The sequence below is a fragment of the Dioscorea cayenensis genome, chromosome 11 (assembly GCF_009730915.1).
Source record: "Dioscorea cayenensis subsp. rotundata cultivar TDr96_F1 chromosome 11, TDr96_F1_v2_PseudoChromosome.rev07_lg8_w22 25.fasta, whole genome shotgun sequence".
NCBI lineage: Eukaryota > Viridiplantae > Streptophyta > Magnoliopsida > Dioscoreales > Dioscoreaceae > Dioscorea > Dioscorea cayenensis.
In genome coordinates, this window is record NC_052481.1 from 14,592,257 (window position 1) to 14,609,065 (window position 16,809).

General features: G+C 40.2%; 1 non-coding gene across 1 annotated transcript; it reads right to left on the minus strand.

Annotated features, from left to right (window-relative positions):
• Positions 1–4,628: 4,628 nt before the first annotated feature.
• LOC120272722 lies at positions 4,629–4,735 on the minus strand. Its single transcript, XR_005540262.1, has one exon. It is a non-coding gene; the product is annotated as a small nucleolar RNA R71 (small nucleolar RNA).
• Between the last annotated feature and the right edge of the window lie 12,074 nt (positions 4,736–16,809).

A 16,809-nucleotide genomic window follows, 5' to 3' on the forward strand; every position in this document is an offset into this window, starting at 1 on the left:
AGCCGTAGAACCACTCCAAAACCTTTGCCAATAACTCTTAAAACCCTAGCCGCCGCCCTCTTGAAAGTGTGGGAAAAGATGGAGAAAAGAATTCTGAAATCGGGCTGAAAAACGGCTTTAAATAGGCTGGAATCGAGCATCGTGGAATTTCCACACGCCCGTGTGGATTCTCTAGAATTCTGATTTTCAGCCGGCTGTGAAGAGTAACTGATATAGTAAATTACTACAGTGATTTACTGCAGTAACCTGCTACAGTACCACCTCTAAAAGCACTCCTGAATCCACTTTCATCGAGGCAACATAAAATGGGCACTCGTTTATGGTGTAGATTATGTCGCTTCTTCAATAAACGTGTCCATTGGTGAAGATCTTGCTATCATTGCACAAGTTGGGATACACAAATGTGACTGCCTTCATGCCCCTCCAACTCATTCTAATGGCTTGAATACATGGAGGTTGGCACACATTCACGTATTTTAGAACCCCACTTGTGTCTTCGCGTTTGTTGCTTCTAAAATTCCACCAAATAGTGCATTCACGATCTACTTTTGGCTTTTTTTTCTTAAACATAGCTTCACAACCCTACATGTGCAAAATAACACAAATACACATGTATTAGCGCTTAAACCTGATAAAAATAATGCTCATTGTAAGGAAAGAACACTTCGCATTCTTAACACACAAGCACTTATCAAACTCCCCCACACTTAAGCTTTTCCTTGTCCTCAAGCAAAGAAATAAAACATTGAAGCGTAGAAGAAGGAAAGATTCAAAGTGCTCGTCCTTAGGTTCACTAAAACATGCAAGGAGAGCATTCTATAAGTAAGGGAAGTTTCAACACTAAATACGAAAAATCAATCCTTTAGCTAAAAACTTGAATAAAAAAGGACAACAAACTTAAGATCGTGTAAGTGTGTGTAAACTCACTCAAGTAAACCCAAAATATACTCCTTAATGTTCCAAGTATAAGGTACTTATTTAACTACAAAATGTAACAAAACAAAAAGATGGTAGTAGCTTCAAACATCCACTAAGGTAGCCCTTTCCAAAGCAGCCGCTCAGGTGGCTTTCACACTTTCGAGGTGGTAGATGTTTCTACCAGGGTGGTAAATTTCACTCATCCCATGAGATAGCTCTTTCTCTCATTAGGGCATAACTAGTATCAGACTTATGAGAGTAGCTTCATACTTCATAGGTGGTTAGCTCTTTCCACTAAAAATGGATAACTAAACAATATATCTATTTTTTCTTTTTTTTCTTTTTCCATTTTTTTAGCAAAACAACACAAGAAACAAAACTAATTAGTCCCTTAAACATTGAACTTAAGTTTCCAAAAGAGTTTCATGAGTAGGGGTTGCACAAATATTCATCGGGCAAAAATTCCTAGAAATTCAAGTAAAAACTAGAGCATGAGAACATTCAATGTTAAAATTGTTCCTAAACTCAAGAATACAAGTATTGCACCTAAGGTGAACCGCCATTGGCTAAGTAAGCATGTATGTCAATCAAAATTTATATAAAGGATATGTGCAATGTGAACTCCCCCCCACACTTAAGATGTTGATAAGTGTCTAAACGTATGTATTTTAGTATATGTATTTGACAAGGTCCCCTTGCATATATCCCGCAAGTGCACGGGTTTGTCGAAGTAATAATCCCGGGTGAGCGGGGTCGAATCCACAGGGAGTAGGGAGTAAAGACACTTAATTCGATTCTTAGCTATGTGGAGTATCAACAATGATAAGTGTGGTAATGATTCAATTCTCAGAAATTAAAAGCAACAAGTAAGAGAGCAAAAGTAAGGAGGAGGCAAGGCAATCGATAAAGATGGGGTACTCGGATGATGCTTCACCTAGGATAATCGCCTCAAGTGCAAGAACTCTCTATTATGCTTCCTAATCAATGCAATGGTGAGTCGTGGAAATCCTTACATACATAGTCCCAAATCTAAGGTCAACTATGCCTAACTCTATACATGTCCCGGAGGAGAAATTGAACAATCTCAACACCTCGCACTCGCATAGAGTTGCATTGAGCTCTAGGGATTCCATGTGATAAATCTCTTCCTAGATTTAGACCTAACCCTTTGGTCCAGGTGGAAGGTCCCTAGCCACAATTAAGCCCTAGATACTAAGATCATCTCAACGCTTCACTCAATTGCACGCGCAACTAGGCCCCAGCGGAGGTTCATCCCTTAGACCATTGACTCTATTATGACCGCAAAGAACTCGAGGAACGGAGGTAGAATCTATCACATCGGAGGGGAAAGGGGACGCCCCTATACCTCTCGACTCACCCTCTCAACCCTCTCCAACCTAGCTTTGTCTAACGCTCGTGGTGTGTCACTCACTCACAAGGTTACCAACAAAAACTCTCAACCCTAGTGTCACTCTAGGGGAAATGTTCATACAATCAAGCATTCAAGGTTGGAACTCATAATAAACATCAATTTATTGAAAGCATAATAAAGAAGTTCAATGAAGCGAATACATCCTAGGGTTCACAATCACCCAAGTACCCACTAGGGGTTTAGCTCTACATGGAGCTAAGTGCAATCAAAGAAATCGAATGTAAAAGCAATGAATCCATAAAGAAACCCCCTCGATGGTAGTGTCGATGGTCTTGTGGAAAGTCCTCTACTCGTCGTCCAAGGATTCCTTCATCCGGTATAGGATACGCGTCGATCGAAGCTCCCCTACCAACCTTCTTCCTAATGGAATCACGATGTCGGAGCCGTAGAACCTCTCCAAAACCTTGGCCAATACCGCTCGAAACCCTAGCTGAAGCCCTCTCGCAAGTTAGGGAAAAGATGGAGAAAAGAATACCAAAATCGGGGCTGAATCGGCTTTAAATAGGGCTAAAATCGGGCAACTCCACGGGCGTGGACGATACACGCGCCCGTGCAGAATTATCCACATGGGGGTGGATATTTTCCACACACCCGTGTGGATTCTCTGTTTCTCTGGTTTCTCGGCCGGCTGTGAACAGTGCTGCTACAGTACTTGCTTCAGTGCTCTGCTACAGTCTTCGACCTGAATAACTTCCCAATTCCATACTTTCATCGGGGTAACACAAATGGGCACACGTTCATGTCGTGAATCACTTTCTTTTTCAATGATATATATGTTGGTGGAGCTCCTGTTCTTGTATGCATAAGACGGCATGCTCGAGTGTGACTGCCTTTGTGCCCTTCCAATTGGATGTGCTCACTTGAATGCAAGGAGGTTGGCACACACTCTAGCATCTCACACCTGTCCTATGTCTTCGCGTTTGAACTTTAGCAAGATCTCCTCCAAAATAAGTGCATTATGATCCACATTGGCCTATTTCCTTCATACTCGGCTTCACAGCCCTACCTGCGTAAAAGTAACATAAAAACACACATATTAATGTAAAAACCTGAGAAAAGTAATGCTCAACATAAGGAATGAACGCTTCGCATTCATATCGCACAAGCACTTATCAGACCATCCGCCTGGACCAAATGGTTAGGTCTACATATAGGAAAAAGATTTCCTTAGAACTCATTGTAATTCTTTACGAGTGCAAGGTTGAGATATTGTTTAATTTCTTTTTCGGGACATGTATAGGTTTAGGCATGGTTGGCCTTAGAATTGGGACCATGTATTAAAGGATCTCCATAACTCATTAATGCATTAGTTAGGAAGCATAATAGAGGGTTTTTGCACCTGAAACGATTGTCCTAGGCGTATCAATATCCGAGTACTCCATTTATATCGATTGCCTTACCTCTCCTTTACTTGTGCTCTCTCTCTTGTCTCTTTTACTTTTGTTTGCATTACATCCTACCACACAAATCATTATTCATATTTTGCTTAGTTAAGAAACAACTTAAGTATTTTTACTCCCTATTCCATGTGGATACGATACCCACTTACCTAGGATTTTATTACTTCAACAAACCGTGCACTTACGGTTCATATGCAAGGGGCGTTGTCAAGTTTTTGACGCCATTGCCGGGGAATAGGCGTTTAGAGATACTTTGCACTTTGTTTTCTTAGCTATTCATTTATTCATTCTATTTCACATCATCTTTCCTATCATCGTTCTGATTTGTTTTCTTTCTTTTTATGCAGCTCCAGGTTCATGACGTGAGGGAATCCCTCAATATTGATTGAAGGAGATCCCGAGTTCGAACATACACTTAGAAGAAAAGGGAAAGAACCAGTCCAAGAACAGTCTAATCTAGCAAATTTGGAAGTTGAAGGATCAGATAATATGGTGGAACAAAATGAGCAACAGAGGACATTGTCTGATTATGCCAGACCTTCAGTATTGGGGACACAATCGAGTATTGTGTGTCCCCCTATTTTATCTCAGAACTTCAAGTTGAAGCTGGCATTCATCCACATGTTGTACCAATCTGCACAGTTCAATGGTTTGACCGATGAGGATCCAAACAGTTATATAGAGAACTTTCTCGAGGTGTGTGATATGCTCAAGATAAACGGTGTGACGGATGATGCCATCAAGTTGAGAGCCTTCGCATTTTCCTTAAAGGGGAGAGCGAAGTAGTGGCTACACTCGTTACCTAGAGCATCAATTACCACATGGGCAGAGATGGTAGCAGCTTTCTAGCCCGTTATTTCCTTCCTGGAAAATCTGCAAAGCTTAGGAATGAGATCTCATCCTTTGTACAGTCAGAATTGGAGTCTCAATTTAAGATGTGGGAAAGGTTCAAGGAGCTCATGAGAAAGTGCCCGCAACACGGATTCCCGGTGTGGATGATTGTTCAGACCTTTTACAACGGGTTGAATCCGAGCACAAGGAAACTCTTGGATGCGACAGCAGGAGGTACCTTAAGTAGCAAGACCCCCGGTGAGGCCTGTCAACTAATTGAAGAAATGGGTTTAAATAGCTACCAATGGAATGCTAGGGAGAAGAAGAAGGTGGCCGGGCTTCATGAGATAGATGCAGTAACTTCATTGGCGGCTCAAGTGGAATCGTTGAGTTAGAAGTTAGATGTTTTAACTTCGAATAGAGTGGCGGCCGTGACTACCTGCATGGGGTGTGGTGGAGGGCATGCTCCCTTCGATTGCCTGATCTCCTTTGGTGATGCATCTTCGATTGAGAATGTGGATTTCGTGGGTAATGCGATGAGGAATCGAGGGAATCCATATAACAACAACTACAATCCCGGTTAGAAGAATCATCCCAATTTCTCATGGAGTAACCAAGGTCCACAAAAGGCCATGGGGCCACCGAGTTTCCAACAACAATAAGCCCCAAACATGGAGAACTGAGTTTCCGGTTTGGAAACCCGAAAGACTTATTTGGAGATGGCCTTGACTAGATTTGTGTAATCATTGGATACAAGGTTTTAATCAGTTGAGGCTACACTTCGCAACCACACTGCTTCTTTGCACAATCTTGAGAATCAAGTGGGGCAGATTGTGAAGTCTCTATCGGAGAGATCACAAGGAAGCTTGCCTAGCAATACCAAGACCAACCCTAGAGAGTATGTGAAGGCAATCACTTTGAGAAGTGGTCATGAGGTTGAAGGCAGGTTTCTGAGTGAGAAGCCCAATGAACACGCACTCGAGGTCATAGAGGTTAAAGAGGGAATAAGCAAAGAGAAGGAGGTGGCACCCCCATCTTTCAAGCCAAGAATCCATTATCCCTCTAGGTTGAAAAATGACCAAGCGGATGAACAGTACAAGAAGTTCCTGAGTATGTTCAAGCAACTCCACATTAATATTTCTTTTGTTGAGGCATTGTCTCAAATGTCTAAGTATGAAAAATACTTGAAGGACTTGTTGACTAACAAGAGGAAGTTAGAGGAGAGTGCTTCAGTGATCTTAGATGCTTCTTGCTCGGCGGTTTTGCAAAAGAACATGCCGAACAAGAGGAATGATCGGGGAAGCTTCATCATTTCATGTAACATTGGCAATTTAGGTGAAGAAATGGCATTAAAGGAGTCAGGGGCCAGTATTAACGTCATGCCATACACCTTCTTTCATAAGCTAGGCTTGGGCGAGCCTAGGCCTACTCGGAAGACTTTGCAATTGGCGGACCGAACGGTGAGACATCCGAGTGGTATCATCAAAGATGTGCTTGTCAAGGTGGATAAGTACATATTTCCTGTAGATTTTGTGGTGCTAGACATCGATGAGGATATAGGTGTACCCTTGATACTTGGGAGGCCGTTCTTGCGGATTTCCAAGGCATTGATTGATATGGATGGCGGGGAGCTAACTTTGAGAGTTGGAGATGACAAGCTCACATACTGCCTTGCTGAAGCCATGCGGCATTCTCTTGATTTCAATGATAGTTTGTATTTTCTAGATACTTCTGATGAGATTGTTGATGAATATATACATGAAATGTTCAATTCGGACCCGTACGAGGGTTTGTTCGACCAAGAGGAGGAAAATGAAGAAGTAATGATGCTTGGCTCGACGGAAGAAGTACTGTCTACTCCCGTGATCCGGAAGAAGGTACTTTGAAGAAGGCGAGAAGATGCCACCGGAAATGCTCCAAGTCTGTTGGAAATGTGCGTGAACCGAACAAGTTGGTTAAACCATTAATAGGTGGTCCCAAGCCCGATAACTCTCCCTCTACCTTCAACAGACTCTGTTCATCATCCTTTCAAGCTTAGTGACACAAAACAATCACTTTTTGGGAGAAAACCCAAGTGTTTGATGTTTTCTTAGCTTGTAGTTTAGTTTTTGTGCGAATAAAGTGTTGAGTGTTGATGTCTTGATTTTTAAGATGCTTTTGCTGTGTTTTTATTGTGGATTTTTTATGTCATCATGTGTTTTCACGTGGATTTGGTGAAGTTTAGGTCGTTTGAGCTTATTTTTCGTGTTTACTCTGGTTAAAGTTGCCTTGTAAAGTAAGCTCTGAGTGTATAGTTGTGTTCAGAAACTTGCAAAGTTCTCTAAGTGTCCAGAGAAAACACACAGTCGTGTGGAATTACCACACGGGCATGCGTTTCTATTCAGAGGTCATCCAGAGACGGCACAGGCCGTGGACCGTCCCTGTGTGCGACCTTGTGATGGTCCACGCCCGTGGGTAATTTCTGCACAGGCATGTGTCTTCCTACAGAGACTTGGCAAATTATTCTGAGAGCACACAGGGGCCTGGACTCGCCCCTGTGAGCGACCCTATGAAAACCGCACGGGCACGGGAATTTTCCGCATGCCCATGTGGATCTCTGCAAACGAGCTTTCTCCATCCGGAGAAGACAAAAGGGCGTACGGCTACTCCTATTAGTTGGGCCTGTGACTGTCCATGCCCGTGTGGAATTTCCACACGGGCGTGCAAAACACTTAGCGATTCTTCTCGGTTGAACAGAGAAGCCACAGGGGCGTGCGGCTGGTCCAATAGGTCGGGCGCACGAGCATGGGTATTTTCCACACGCCCATGCATTTACATTCAGAGGCATTGAGGGCTTTCCCGACAGTGCACAGGGGCGTACATCAGCCCCTGTGAAGCTCTCCTGTGGAGACGCACGGGCGTATGTAATTTTCGCACGCCCGTGTGGATGTACAGAACATCAAGAGGTGCGAGTCCTTTTAAAAGGATCATTGTTTTTTCTCATTTTCACAATTTTCATTCGTTTACAATCACACTCACACTTTCTCCCAATTTCGTATTGTCAATTTGGTGGGATTTTTGTTTAGGTTTTCCTGCCGATTCAAGTTTTTCCCATTTCACATCGTCGGTAAGCTTTATCTTTTGTTTTCTTCATCAATTCTTGATTTTAATCAATTAAAGTGGTGAATGATGCTTCATCTTTGCAATTAGAATGATTATGCATGTTGAGAAAAAAATAGAAGCAATCTAACAGTGCATTTTTGGATATTTGAGGCGCGGCTGTGCGTTTTTCATACCCTGTGGGTCCACACGGGCGTGCGGAAAGTTCACACGATCGTGTGCATTTCTACAGCATCACTTAATTAACTGGTTTAATCAATTTTCTTTCAAATCTTGCAGCTTATGGCACCTCGGTCTAAGAAGAAAGCTGAGAAATGGCCGCGTGAGTCATCCCGTGAGTCCGAGAGCATCAGATTTGCTATTCCCAAGCACCAGTCGCATTTTGAGCATTTATCGAGACTTCGTTTCGAATAGACTCAATTCCTGGACATAAGTATATTGAGAGATCTACAGCAAGGAGATGAGTTCGCATAGTCGATGATCTCGTTTCAGTGGGAGTTTAGAGGCAGTTATTGTCGACTAAGGAGCCAGCCATTGGTGAGCTTACACTTGAGGTCTTATCGCCATTCAAGTTCGATAGATCTTATGCGAGTTTGACAGTTTGGATGCCATTCAGTTCAGAACATTTGGACATCACCATAGCATGAGCATTACTCAGTTTTCAGTTCAGCTTGGCTTATATGAGGAGGCATTTACAGACACTGAGGAGTATTCCCAGTTACCGACAGTTTTCCTAGGGAGTTTTGACCCAGCAAAGAGCTTATAGAGCTTTGTGTGGTTAGGGTCAGTATGAACCGGGGGTGTCAATAGCCTCGTGCCTTTCCCGACCTGCATACCAATATCTACATGTTATTCTAAGTAGGTCAGTGAATGGCCGTGGTGATAGCACTGGTGTCGCAAGCAGCAGGAGCTTCTGTACTTGTATTCAATAGTTCTGCGCATACTGATTCATCTGGGGCATATCATCACAGAGTACATCCGACATCAGGGGCAGTATGCCAAATTGGGAGCGATCTTCTCAGGCCCCTACATTACGAGACTAGTTTTGGTTATGGGTCTCTTGGACGAGATTCGCGGGGACGAGAAGACGAATACACCTGCTCCCCTGGCCCCCTACCCATCAATCTCATCATCTCTAGGCTCAGGGGAGCAGGTGTACTCATCTTCTCATCCCCGCGAATCTCGTCCAAGAGACCCATACCCAAAACTAGTCTCGTAATGTAGGGGCCTGAGAAGATCGCTCCCAATTTGGCATACTGCCCCTGATGATGAGATTGATGGGTATGCTCCGTAGGGTTTGGACGGGAGTTTATGCCTTGGTTCTACCAGCTCCAGAAATAGTAGAGGAGGAGGGTTATGATGTCGAGACTTCGAACCCTGTTCGTAAGCCTCCGCCAACACAAAAGAAGACCGATGCATCTCCAGTGGCAGAGGACCCAACCCCGGTACCGTAGTATCAACATTGTAGTTGCAACTGTAGCACCTAGAGAGTTTTCAAGTCAGAAATTGAACCATGACATAAGGCCTCATTACTGTCCTAGATTGAGCCTGGGATAATTACTGTAGCCAAAGAAGAGGATAACATGTTTGAAGGCATACTGGCTCAATGAGTTGCTCATTGAGCCAGTATGGATTCTATTACATGCGCTGGAGTGAAGTTTTTCCAACCCCAAATGGCTTTGACACATCTGTATATGTGTGTAAATCGCAAGTGCATGGGTGTCGAAGTAATAATCCCAGATAAGTGGGTATCGTATCAATAGAGAGTAGGGAATAAAGACACTTAAGTTGTTTCTTAACTAATGTGGAAGATAATTAGTGATATGTGTGACAAGATTCAATTCTCAAAATTAAAAGCAACAAGAAAGAGAGCACAAGTAAATTAGAAGGTAAGGCAATCGATAAAGATGGGGTACCCGGATATGTTCCGACTAGGATAATCGTTCAAGTACAAGAAACCTCTATTAAGCTTCCTAATTAATGCAATAATGAGTCATGGAAATCCTTGATTACATAATCCCAAATCTAAGATCAACCATGCCTAACTCTATACATGTCCCGGAGGAGAAATTGAACAATCTTAACACCTCGCACTCCTATAGAATTGCAATGAGTTCTAAGGATTCCAAATGATAAACCCTATTCCTATACATAGAACTAACCCTTTGGTCTAGGTGAAAGATCCCTAGCCATAATTAAGCTCTAGATGCTAAAATCACTTCAACGCTTCACTCCGTTACACTCGTAACTAAGCCCCAGCGGAAGGTCATCCCTTAGCCCATTCAGTCTACTATGGCCGCAAAGAACTCTCCGAATGTAGAGGTCGGATACATCACACCGGAGGGGAAAGGGGACGCTCCGCTATCTCTCAACTCACCCTCTCAACTCTTTTCAATCTAGCTTTGTCTAACTCTCATGGTGTATCACTCACTCACAAGAGTTACCAACAAGAGCTCTCAACCTAGTGTCACTCTAGGGGAGTATTCATACAATCAAGTATACAAGATTGGAACTCATAATAAACATCAATTAATGTTTTCCTCCATCATTAGATTATTAACTTTATTCTTTGCAGGGTCTATTGTCATTTTTGTTCAAATAAAATTGTGGACTAACCTATATGCATTAATAATACTCCTTTGAATGAATACATTGTAAAAACTTGGATATGATAAAATTTTCCAAAGAAATTTTAGAAGACCAAATGCCTTTTCAATAACATTTCTAATAGCAGCATGCTTCATGTTAAAAAACTCTTGAGTGTAACCGATTGTCATCCATTAGCCCAAGAACTTAAGTGATAACGTTGTCCCTGAAAAGGTGCAAGAAACTTAGGTGAGTTTGTATATCCAGAATTAACCCTTATAATAGCAACCTACTAGGCAAATAAATGTTTGTTGTTAGATAATGGGTTTGGCTTTAATTTCATTACTAATAATACTTTTAAAAGAAAGAACACATTTGAGTTACTATTTGGAACATTTAATCCATTAGGCTTTATAATAGCATCTCTTAGAACTCAACTATCATGTGTTGAACCTTCTCATCCAGAAAATAAACATATAAATAGCATGTCTGCAGTGCAAACACCAAGCACATTACTAGTTATTTCATATTCTTATTATTTTATATTTTGGTCAATCAACTTTTGGCACATTCACGAGAATATGTGTTCCATTTAATGCTCCAAGAATAGGTTCAAGTTTCTTCAACAATACACCATGGCATAGGATAATTGACTTTAGAATGGCATAAAAATGTCAGCTAACCGTCTCAGTTTATCTAACAAAGTCAAACTCAATTATCCTATTTTTTACATGATGTTCCACACTGTTTAAAAAATCACGATCATTTCCTCGATCATGACATTTCTCGCACCATGAAGCTCACCTGTAGTGGTCAATAATCAACATAATTTATGAAAGCAACATTGATCCATGCATACTTTATCAATACACTTAACATCGCTTTAATAAACTACATGATACATGTACTCATATTGCCTATGACGCCTAGTAGATGTTGACTCAATCTCATAATAAATGACATTGTCTTGATCATTTTCCTCACTTATTGCACAAACAGTGACCACAATATTCACAACGGAAAAAATGCATTCATAGATCATGTAAAGTAATAGCTCTGCTTGAATATCATCTATGTTTTTGTTAACCATATTTAAAAATAACAAATAGAACAATATTAATTTCATAAGAATCTTATCCATCCAGACAAATAATTATGGTAACACATGTCATCTAAACTAATTCCCATACAGTAAAGATACAACACAAAACACACAACAAATAATTATGGTAATTTATGTCATCTATCATAATTCCGTACAACAAAGATACAACACAAAGCACACAAGTAGGTGATAAATGCCTAAATGTGTGTATTCTACATGTATAATTGTTGTACTATTCATATATAAATTGATGATTTGATGCCTTTTTTTGTGGTTTAATTGGTCTTATTCATGTAACAGGCCTCGAGAATGACGAGGTGAGCTTGACAACACAAATGAGAAGGAAAACGACACCGAAAACAACATTTCACAGCCTCAGGCACTAGTGCAGCAATGTAGCAGTCACTGTCGTGCGAAGGACTTAGGAAACGGTAAAGTCTCAGGTTTCATTGACGGGTTTTCTGATGGCAGTGAAGACGCCCATGCACCAGCTAAAGAATGTGCAGTTTATTGTAGCAGTTTTAGTGTAGCAATTTACTGTATTATTTCAAGGAATTTTCAACAGAAATCCTTGGGCTCTTACAGGTTTCGTCACACCCATGAATAAGGCCATGAAGCTAACCCAAGGACTTATAAGGCAGTTTTTAGGGCTTTTGAAAGGATCATCATCTCCCAGCTTACACCATTCACTACCTTCTCTAGATACAAGGTAAAGGAAGCTCAAGAAGACATTCGTTGTAGTGGAAATCAAAGGAACAAGCAAGATTTGGCAAGATCTCCCCTCATCTCCTAGTGTAGAGGCTTGTAGATGACAAGGAAGCGATCAGAGGTGGAAAATTATACCAAGGGAGCGATTCAGATTCATCTAAGTTTGAGATTCATGCCATAGGGGACAGTTCGCATAATGCTAGCTCATCAGAGGGCAAAATAGAGAGGTTAAGGAATTTGATCCTCAAAAATATGGGAGACTGAAGTCATCAATTAAAGAACCACTAGAACTAGACTTGAAACCACTTCCTAATCACTTGGAGTACACTTTCATGGTAGATGGATCCAAACTTCCAGTCATTATTGCTTATAATCTGACAACTAAGCAAAATGACAAACTCCCAAGTGTGTTGAAGAAGTATAAAAGGGCAATCGCTTGGAAAATCTCTTATATCAAAGGGATCAGTCCATATTTTGGTACTCACAAGATCCTTATGGAAGACAATCACAAGCCACATTCGATACCCCAAAGAAGACTCAACCCTAACATGAAAGAGGTAGTGTGAAATGAGGTTATCAAGCTCCTTGATGCAAGCATTATCTACCCTATCTCTGACAGTGCATGGGTGAGTCCAGTGCAAGTGGTGCCCAAGAAAGGGGGGATGACGGTAGTCAATAATGAAAAGAACAAAATTGTCCACACTAGAACGATCACAGGTTAGAGGGTGTGCATAGATTACAAGAAGCTTAATGATGCCACTTGGAAAGACCATTTTCCCTTCCTTTTATTGACCAAATGTGGAATGACTAGTAGGGAACTTGTACTACTGCTTCTTGGATGGCCTTTATAGCTACTTTAAGATCCTTAGTGCCAATGAAGATCAAGAAAAGACCACTTTCACTTGTCCATATGATACATTTGCCTATCATCATATATCATTCTAGTTGTGCAATGCACCAGCTACTTTTTAGAGATGTATGATGGCAATATTTGAAGATATGGTAAAGGACATCATGGAGGTGTTCATGGATGATTTCTCTGTCTTTGGTGACACCTTTGAGCTATTCCTCAGAAACTTGGAACGAGTTCTAGCCCGGTGAGAAGAAACCAATCAAGTCCTCAGTTAGAAAAAATGTCACTTCATGGTAAAGGAGGGCATAGTACTTGGACATAAGATTTCACACAAAGGGATTGAGATAGATAAAGCTAAAGTTGCCACTATTGAATAACTTCCCTCTCCTACTTTAGTAAAGGCCATAAGGAGTTTCTTGGGACACGCAGGATTCTACAGGAGATTTGTGTAGAACTTCTCCTCAATCTCTAGACCACTAACAAAGTTACTTGAAAAGGATGCCCCTTTTGAGTTCAATTAAAAATGCATGGTTTCTTTTCTCAGCCTCAAGAAAAAGCTGGTGGAAGCACCGATCATAGTTTCCCTTGATTAGACTTTACCATTTGAATTGATGTGTGATGTAAGCGATTACATAGTTGAGGCAATTCTTAGGCAGTGATGGGACAACCACTTCCATCCTATCTACTATGTGAGCAAGACTTTGAATGATATCCAGGAAAACTACACTACTATCGAGAAGGAACTACTCGCAATGGTTTTTGCATTTGATAAATTTTGGTCAAACTTGGCACTATCTAAAGTGATTATATATACTGATCATTTTGCACTAAATTACTTCTTGAACAAATCAGATGCCAAGCCTCGACTAATCCATTGGATCCTTCTGCTCTAAGAGTTTAATTAAGAAATAAAGGACAAGAAAGGGGTGGAGAATATAGTTACGGGCCACCTATCATGCCTCGAGGGGCCTCATGAAAATGTTTTGGAAAAAAGAGAAACAAATGATGCATTCCATGGAAATCACCTGTATAGCATTCTGGTTGTAAGGGAAGAAGAAACACCATGGTTTGCTGACTTTGCAAATTATTTGGCATTAAAAACCTTCCCAAAGTGGCTCACTTATCAACGGAGAAAGAAGTTTTTCACTGACCTGAAGTACTATATATGGGAAGACCCCCACCTTTCAGGATATGTTCTGATCAAATTGTTAGAAGATGTGTTTCGAGAATAGAGGGGCATAACATTCTGAGATATTGCCATTTAGGTCCGACTTGGGGTTATTACAGTGGGAATAAGACAAATAAGAAGATTCCGGATGTAGGTTTCTACTGGCCTTCTATGTTTTAGGACACGTAGACATTCATGCAACATTGTGACAAGTGTCAAAGAGCTGGTAACATTTCTAAGAGGGAAGAGATGCCGCAAACCTGGAACTAAGCATGTGAGGTGTTTGACATGTTGGGAATCAGCTTCATCTGCCCATTCTCTAGTTCTGAGGACAATAATTTCATTTTGGTGGTAGTTGACTATGTTTCTAAGTTGGTTAAAGCACACGAATTTCCTTTTTGTGATTCAAGAATCGTGGTGAAATTTGTAAAAAAAAAAAAGTTCTCCCAGTTCGGTACACCAAGGGTGATCGTAAGTGGCCGAGGCACTCATTTCTATAACCCAAAGTTCAAAAAAGTCTTAAAGCATTATGGAGTTTCTCACCGGACTTTAGCTCTGTGTCTTCCCTAAACAGGTGATCAAGTTGAAGTGTTGAACTGAGAATTGAAGCAAATCCTTAAGGAAACGGTGAGCCATCACAGGAAAGATTCGGCAGATTAGCTAGATGACGCACTCTAGGCTTATAGAATGGCTTATAAAATGCCTATCGGGGCAACACCTTTCAGGTTTGTCTACGAGAATGTCTGTCATTTGCTCATTGAATTGGAACACATAGGCTACTGAACCATTAAACAGTTAAATTTTGATCCTCACCTAACAGGACATAAGAGAAGCTTCAATTAAATGAGTTAGATTTCGATCCACATCTGTGACCAACTTCATCGCTTGATTTTTCCACCCACATTATCTCGACTGTAGACATCCGTCTTAGAGTTCTTTCTACTTCTTTTGTAGTTTAAAGCAATCACTCTGACATGTAGGCTAGACAACACGTGAAGAGGAAGTAAGAGTAGCTCCTTGGGCCTTGGGAATATGACCTTCTCGTGCTTGCAAAAGAGGAATTACTTGACGACCCCGTGCACTTGCGGGTGTCATCCACTAGAATATAATAAATAACAAGCAACCAAAAAATAATAAGAGAAGTTAATTCATTTACTAAGCGTGTAATCAAGATTTATTCATTAATAAAAGAAGTTAATTTATTTTTTAAACACCAAACTTCAATTAATTACCTATGTTATTAGTTATTAGTTTAGACATGAGATTGATGACCTTCTCCCAACCTCCTATATTATTTATCTAAATAATATTTATGCCACATTGGCAATTAAATATGGCTTATATTACTATTATAAATTACTAATGGCATGTGACTTCAATCAATAATGACTATTGGTTTTGTAGTTTTTTTGTAGGTTTTGATGAGAATGAATGGTTGTTCAAATTAAAAATTCTAAGCTATTATAATGTATATAAAAATAAATAACCAAGTTTCTTTAGGTTAATAGTGAGATAATTATGAAATAAAATCATTCCATAAATGATCATAATTAATCAAGGGCCATATCATACCTCAGCTTTATCTGGAAGAAATATATTAAGCCTACGATACAATTAAATAAGGACAATTAAAATCAAGAGCCATATCTTTCCATAAATCTTTCCAAGGAGTGGTAAAGCAATAAGAACAATTAAATAATCAATGATACATTTGCTATAAAAATTATATTGCTTATACAAAGTAATGAGGTATCATTCGAGGGTATTAGCTATAGCTAATCTAGTCAAAATGACTTCCAACCTCCACATTTTTAGCACATAAACTACATCTTTATACAACAAGGTCTTATATTATATAAGCAATTATCTTCCAAAAAGATCTTCCTCATTTAATAGTTCTCATCATACATGTTGCAAGACCTGACCAAAAAAGTAAATTATTGATGCACAATTCCATAGCACCACATCAAAGTTGCTTCTACATTCTATATTCAAAATGCTTAAAAGTAGATCTACTTTCTTATGCCCTAAACAATATATAATGATAAAGACCACCTTCAAATAACCAACACACTTCATCACCAGGTAAGAAAGTTAGCTTTCAACATTGCAATTCTCATCACCCGGCAAGGTAGCCTGTGGGTGAGAATAAGGAAAAAGGAAAAAAATTTCAAAACAAAGTATCACCAAAAAATCTAAACTTATAGATCAACAAAGGCTTTTACACATTACCCTGTGATTAGTGAGATCGGAGATGTTTGGGAAATGTCACAGAAAAGTCGGAGCAAGGTCAAATGTCAGAGATTGGGATCAAAGATTGGGGTTAGAGATTGTGAGAGGTCTGACATGCAATGGGAAAAAGAATTTTTATACTATAAGGTCATAAAGTCATTTTTTAATGCTAGGAAGAACCAATCCCCAACTTTGGCTTTAAATGAAAATCACCCACTTATAATCCCACTCCCATGAAAAGATGTTATTTATGTCTTTCCTAGTTACCAAACAACGGTTAAATTAAATATTTATGGGTGCAAGTAATTCCCATTCCCAAGGTATTAATCCATGATCCAAACAAGTCGTTAGAATCGTAATCATTCCATCCATCCATCCATGTCACCCTTTGTTTGAATGCAAGTGATAGGAATGGAATTCCCATGATGGGATTGTTAGATAAGAATTTCCATTACCCGCAATGTGAGGCCATAATGA